Source organism: Sorex fumeus, unplaced genomic scaffold (genome assembly GCF_029834395.1).
Source record: "Sorex fumeus unplaced genomic scaffold, SorFum_2.1 ptg000051l, whole genome shotgun sequence".
NCBI lineage: Eukaryota > Metazoa > Chordata > Mammalia > Eulipotyphla > Soricidae > Sorex > Sorex fumeus.
The window spans coordinates 37,768,068-37,775,524 of record NW_026606108.1 but is presented as its reverse complement, the minus strand read 5'-3'; the positions used below and the strand labels follow the sequence as shown (position 1 = coordinate 37,775,524).

Sequence of the window (7,457 nt, the reverse complement as noted above, 5' to 3'; positions counted from 1 at the left end):
TATCTCGTTTGTGGGGTGTGAGACCTTGAAATGCAGCTTCAAGGAGAGCCTGAGAATAAGAACCACATTTAGTAATTCCCATGAACTAATGAGCATTGTCACCAAATACAAGTTCCTTTCAACTATGGTTTTGGTTTTGGTGTTTGGCTACTCTTTAGGTTTGAGGTGTTGAAACTCTAGATGTCTATAAATATGAAAAATGAGCTAATCTCATCTAGATCCAGCTTTAACTGGCTTACAAAAAAATGTGTAGTAGGTAGTCCTCACACTAAGTGTCTCAGTGATACCAAGAACCAGGCCAGAGTGGTAGTACAGCAGGTAGGAAGCTTACCTCCATGCAGCCGTGGTTCCTAAGCCCTGCCAGGAGTAATCCTTGAGCACTGTTGAGTGTGACCAAAATAAGGGGATGAGGGTGAAGGACTGTTAATCAGTCTTCCTCACTTGAAAATCATACCCTTGGAAGCCCCCTTGCAAGTCTAGGCCATGAGTTTAATCTTTCATAATCCTGGTACAAGGATCTCTTCCAACACTGCTATTTTGGGGGACCTCCAGTGTTGCAGTCTCATGAAAATTGCACATAAGCACCACAACAACTTGGTGTGAAATGCCCCCACCAGGGGCTCCACAACCAAGTATATAGGCCCCAATTACACACTTTGGAAAATAGCTTTGCTACTTTAATGTTTTCCTCTAAATCATGAGATTATTTCTGGGCTCTCATGCTCCTTTCCTCAAAAAAAAAAAAAAAAAAGACTTCGCCTGCCTCAAGGTTGCCATCTTGGTCATTTTCTTTCTTTTTTTTTTTTTTTTTTGAAGTAAAACATTGTATTTGGAGGTTTCAAAGGGAAGGAGGAAGAGAAAGTGGGACAGAGTGGAGAGTAACATGCTCAAGAGAGAACTTGGGCTCCTCTAAGGGCCAAGAGAACCCCTACACACATACTAGCATTAGACGTGAAAGTACACATTTCAAGAGGGGAGATGGGTGCCACATGAGCTCAGCCACATGGGCACAAGCGGCTCATGGGCTGCTTGGACAGCGTAAGTCCCCATCTTCCTCATTTTTTCAACATTTTACGAAGTTCTATTATTTTGCAATAATGGTGGTCAAAACCAGGGCCTCTGAGCCAAGCAAGATCATGTACCCAAAGCAGGTGTACATCCCAGGCCTCATCTTTTACAATGGCTCAAAGATTTGTAGGCTGTGCACGCAGGAGCCTACATTCAATCTTGGGCACTGCACAGCAACCCACACAGCACAATCAGGTAGAGCCTTTGGGAAGTGGCAAATCATATGAGGGCAGCCCTAGCCTGAGATTAGAAACTTAACTGCTGTTCCTAACAACAAACCCTGGCATGTAGCATACATCTTTTGGCAATAAAAATAATCTTGGGGGGCGGGGAGATAGTACAGCAGGTAAGGCACTTTTCTTTTTTTTTTTTCCTTATATTTTTATTGGATCACCATGAGAACAGCCACAAAGCTTTTCAGTTTAAGTCTCGGTCGGTCATACAATGATCAAACACCCATCCCTTTACCAGAAGGCACTTTACTTGCACACAGCCTACCTGGCTTCAATCTCCAACATCCCATTTAATACACCAGAAATAGTGTCGGAGTGCAGAACCAGATGTACCCCTAAGAATTAATGGATGTGGCCCAGAAACAAAAGTATCTGAGGGGCAGGAGCAATACTACAGCAGGTAGGGCCTTTACCTTGTACACAGCCAACCCAGGTTTGATCCCTAGCACTCTATATGGTCCCGGGAGCCTGCCAGAAGTGATCTCTGAGTACAGAGCCAGCAGTAAGCCGGAGCACTCCCAAGTGTGGCCCAAAAACAAAAACTATGAGATGTATGATGAGAGACATAACTGGACTTACCGTGTGGTCATTTGACTATATGCAAATACTGAATCACACCATGACTAATGTACTACAAGCAATAACCTTGATAAATGTTCTAAAAACTAGTACTAGGGAGAAAGTGACAGTATATGCTTGTACAGAAATGAGAAGATAGGGGGAGAGCAACAGTGTACAGTGGGTAGGTCTTTTGCCTTGCACGTACACGGGTTTATTCTCCAGCATCCCATATGGTCCTCCAAAGCACCACCAGGAGTAATCCCTAAGCATCACCAGGCGTGACCACCACCCAAAAGAAAAAAGTTTTAGGGGGAGAACTGGAGAGAATACAGCTAGGGTGTTGCCTTGCATGCAGCCAATCTGGGTTCAATACCTGGTATACCTTATCCCAAGTAATGTCAGGTTCGATTTCCAGCATCCCATATAGTCCCTGAGTGCAGATCCAGGAGTAACCCCTGAACAGTATCAGGGTATCAGATATGGCCCCAAAATTCCCCTCTCCCCCACCCCCTCCCCCGACATACACACCACAAAGTTTCAGGAGGAAATTGTGAGGTTTACAGGCCAAGGAAATAAAGAGTAAAAGGCGAAGTACATGCCAGTGTGTGGAAGGCCTGGGTTCAATCCCCAGCACTGCATGTTTCCCTGCGCACTACCAGGCATGACCCCAAAACAAAAATATTAAAATGTGAAGTTTCTGGGTACAGCGGGTAGGGTGCTTGCCTTACATGTGGCTGAAATGGGTTCAATCCCCAGTACACAATTTGGCCTCATGAGCCAGCCAGGAGTAAGCCCTGAGTACCACTGGGTATAGTCCAAAATCCAAAAATAATTTTTTTTAAATGTGAGGTTTCCTGGGCCAGAAAAACGGGGAATAGAAGTGATGAGAATAAATCTATAACTCTTCAATGTATAAGTCAAATCCTGTTTTGTACTCATGCTATGTAATCTTGAAAAACTGGATTAGTTACCCAAGTGGAATAAACTTTCCTTCAACATTTGTTTTGAAAATACCAATGAACACACAAATACATCTTTCACTTAGATTTAATTAACAATTTGTGACAGCAACTTTTATCCAACAAAATCACATATGGGCCTCGAAGTACACAGCTCAGTGGTAGTTTGCCTAACATGTATGAGACTGAGTTCAATATTGGTATTACCTGGCACCACCCAACAATGCCTAATGCTCCCTCCCCAAGACTCTGTAGCGCCATCCCATGACACCATAAAAAATAGTGCCACATCCCCAACACCCATCCAAAAGTGTAAAAAGTACACCTGGCACTATCCCTAGCACAACAAAAATATCACATGGTATTCAGTTGTCAGATACTTTTCAAAGTATTTTATTTTGGGCAACACCTTGCAGTGTTCAGGGACTATTGATGGCTCTACTTAGAAGTGACTCCTGGTGGTGCCAGGGAATCTGACATTGATATTGCTAAAGTGCAATAGGTAATTTTATTTACAGTATAGCCTTGGTTTTAATTCATCTGATGACTCCCATCAGTACAGAATACAAAGTAGGGCCAGAGAGATAGTAAGACGCTTGCCTTGCACACAGCTGACTGGGTTCAATCCTGAGTACCATTTTGATACCCAGGAGTCCACAAGAAGTGATTCCTGAATGTAGAGCCAAGAGTAAGCCCTGAGCATTGTTAGGTGTGATTCAAAAACAAACAAACAATAAACAATACAAAGTGTGGTAGTATGGTAGGAGTGCTGTTTTTTTCTTTTTCTCAGGAAGTGGGGGCACAATCAGCAGTGCTTAGGACTACTGACTCAGTGACAGGGAGTGCTCCTGGTAAGGGACCATGCTATGTCTGAAATCAACCCAGGTCTCCCCGCTGCAAAGCATTCTCTTAGGTTCTTTGAACTATCTTCCCAGCCAGGAGTGTTGCTTTTAAATCAAAACATCGACTACCAGATAGAATAAGGTGTCAGTTCTATTTCTTTGATCCACAATTCCTTATTTTAAAAATACCTTTAATAAGCAATCTGTAGTAGTAGTTTTTATACCAGAAATTCTACAGAAGGAAAGAGCAGTAAGAGCTTCAGGACTGATCTCAGAGAAATGCCAGCAGCTGAGTTATTCTAGGTGAGCATTGCCGCCACCAAGCCGAGATCTCTAGAGCCTTAGCAGGATGGGGGCAGACCAAGTTCCTGCCCTACCAATGTCCAGCACTCTACCCACACCCAGCTTCCACCGCTGCCAAAGAGAAAGTCCAGCTTCAGGAATGATCTCAGAGAGATGCCAGAAAGACACCTGCAACTGATCGTCCCAGCTCCACAGCCCCTGAGGCATGCAACCGCGTATGTAGTCATGCAACACCTCCAAATTTCAGAGCTGACAGCTCCGTAAAAGCACAGAAAATGAGATGGGGAAATTGAGAAGTCTACTAAGCTCAAAGAGTGAAAACAATAACACAGAAAGCTCAACTTGCACCTAACATCTCAGTAAATCCTCAGAACATGACTTTAACAACACCATTACGATATTTGTAACAAGCAATATAAAATAAGTTATTTTGTGCCTGCTTGGGGAGTGGGTAGGAAACTGGGGATATTGGTGGAAGGAGAGACACATTGCTGGTAGGACTGGTGTTGGAATATTGAATACCTGAAACAACTGTATGGTGAACAACTTCGTAAATCACCGTGTTTAAATAAAGTTTCATTCTAGGCCAAAAAAAAAAAAAGATTAAAATATAAAAACAGAGGCCAGAGAAATAGCACAGTTAGTAGGATGCTTGCCTTGCACGCGGCTGACTTCATTTCGATCCCTGGCACCACACATGCTGAGCACCACCAGGAGTGATCCCTGAGCACCGCTGGATGTGGCCTAAAAAACAAAATAAATAAACATAAAATCAGGTCCTTAAAGATAATATGTGAGAGTGGAGAGCTAGTACAAAGGGTAGAGCACTTGCCTTGCGCTGCAGCTGACCTGAGTTCAGTCCCTGGCGTCCCAAATGGTCCCCAAAGCCTGCCAGGAGTGATTCCTGAGCACAGTGCCAGGAATAACCATAGCACTGCGGGTGTGACCCAAAAACAGGGGGAAAAGTATTTAAGACTGGATCAAGAAAAAACACCTAAAAAAAAAAGTTGCGGGGGAAGAGGGAATTTGGGCCACACCTGGTGGTGCTCAGGGCTTACTCCTGACTCTGTGCTCAAGGATTCACTCCTGGCTGGCTAAGGGGATCACATCAGGTCCTGGGGATTGAACCCAGGTCAGCCACATGCAAAGCAAATGCTCTACCCACTGTACCATCGCACCAGCTCCTAAATTTTAGAAATAAATTGCTTCAAGAAAAGAACCTTCACTATTTCAGATACAACTGGGACTCTCCTACAGTCCTAGGCTGCTATGGAAAATCACTATCTCCTTGCTTTCCTGTCCTCTGACAGAACAATTAAGGGTGATAAGCTGGATTGATAGTACAGTGGGTAGGGCATTTGCCTTCCAGACAGTTGACTAGGTCTGATCCCCAGCACCCCATATGGTCCCCGAGCCTGCCAGGCGTGAGTGATCTCTGAGAGCAAAGTCAGATAGAAGAAACAAGCACTGTCAGGTGTGGTGTGGTTTTCACTTTTCACAATTAAAAGTGAAAATCCTAAGTAAACAGGTATAAGGCTAGCTACATTAATTCAGTGAACAGCATTGAGGTATTTTAGCAATTACAGGAAAAAAAAACATTGAAACAGCCATTTCAAGAGGTCAAAAGCAAATGAATAGCAACAATTTCAAATGGTTAAACTTAATAACATCAAACACTATCTGCTACAGCAGGAAACAACCACAGAGAATACTGCAGCTGAATCAATCTTAATTATAAGCTTCAATTCTGTGTTCAGAAATAGGAAAACAAAATACTCCACCAAAATTAAAGTCTCTTTGATGGATCCTCCTAGTCTCTGATTCAGAATGTAGAACCTTAGGGTAATGGTAACAGGATAACATGGGAAATTTACATTAATGGACTTAAAGGAATTTATAAATCTCTGATTATATAAAGCAGGATTGTAAATATTAATTTTTCTTGAGAAATGAGAATAAGAAATGTTCAAAGGCTTACTACTTCTTGATAGTGACACAAAAAAGCATAGTCATAATTTCCTTGGAAAATCAACTGTTATTGACTTAAATTCAAGTCATATCCACTTGCCCTCATTTCAGGTTGCAAAAAAACCATACTTAATATATTTAACTGGAGCGATAGCACAGCGGTAGAGCGTTCGCCTTACAAGCGGCCAACATGGCCGACCCGAGTTCGAGTAAGTCCTCTCAATAATTATGGATTTTGGTTGTTATTGTTGGGCTGGAGCAATAGCACAGTGGTACGGCGTTTGCCTTGCACGCAGCCAACATGGCCGACCCGAGTTCGATTCCTCCGCCTGTCTCGGAGAGCCTGGCAAGCTACCTAGAGTATCTCGCCCGCACGGCAGAGCCTGGCAAGCTACCTGTGATGTATTCGATATGCCAAACACAGTAACAACAAAGTCTCCAATGGAGACGTTACTGGGCCCACTCGAGCAAATCGACGATCAACGGGAGGGCTTTACCTTACCAATATATTTAACTAGTAGAGGTATTACGTGTTCCTACCAGGAACAATTGCCCTCAAGAAGAATGAATAGGGTCCAGAGGAAAAGTATAGCAAGTAGGGACTTAATTTGCACACGGCCAACCTGGATTCAATCCCCAGCATCTCATATGGTCCCCCAAGAGCGTCTGGAGTAATTCCTGAGTAATTCCAGGAGTAACCCATGACCATCACTGGATGTGGCCCCCAAAAGCAAAACAAAACAAAATTTTTAAAATCTAGCTTACTTTAAGGTATTGTTAATATGAAAAAAAATCTTATTGTTTCCATTTGTTGCAATGCTAAATTGTTCTTTTTGGCTACTGATTCTTAAAAAGTTTTTAATGAGGAAACTTTAGCATTGTTAATTTCAGATATAATAAAGTGTTCCTGGTTCATTTTGCTCATTTCTACCTCAGTCCTAGAAACAGCTACTTCTTTTACTGTTATCCATTTATCATTCTTATTCCACCTCCTCCCCCCAAAAAAGAACTATACATCTGTTTTCTACTTTGGGGTTTTGGTTTGGTTTTTGGGATCACACCTAGCAGTCCTCAGGGATTACTCCTTGCTCTGTGCTCAGAAGGATCACTCCTGGCAAACTTAGGAGACCATACGGCATGTCAGAATTAAGCCGGGATGTGCCATATGCAAGGCAAGAACCTTACCCACTATATTATCTCTCTAGCTCGTAACTACACATCTAAAGACTATATCATATCTAATATCTTTCCACATTTGCCCAAGGTTAGACAGGAAAAACTGGTACGCAATATTTGTGAAACAATTGAAAAGTCAGTTTTGGTCTATTTTAATTATTACCTTAATAATAATACTATTTTAATGAAATATTAATGTATCAGGAAAAATAACCATTGTGAACATTAAGCACTTACCTTCCCAAGTGATCCAAGGGTATATGGCTCAATCTCTCCATGCTAATTATTCTTACATGTTATGGGAGGACTTACTCCAGCTAGTGAGTGCTGCCTAGAACAGGAATTCT

At 42.5% G+C, this 7,457-nt stretch overlaps 1 long non-coding RNA gene across 1 annotated transcript; it reads right to left on the bottom strand.

Annotated features, from left to right (window-relative positions):
- Positions 1-2,891: 2,891 nt before the first annotated feature.
- LOC130032754 (uncharacterized) lies at positions 2,892-7,457 on the bottom strand. The gene is made up of 2 exons (XR_008793883.1): positions 7,348-7,457; positions 2,892-4,710 (listed from the first exon to the last, which is right to left on the bottom strand). It is a non-coding gene; the product is annotated as an uncharacterized LOC130032754 (long non-coding RNA).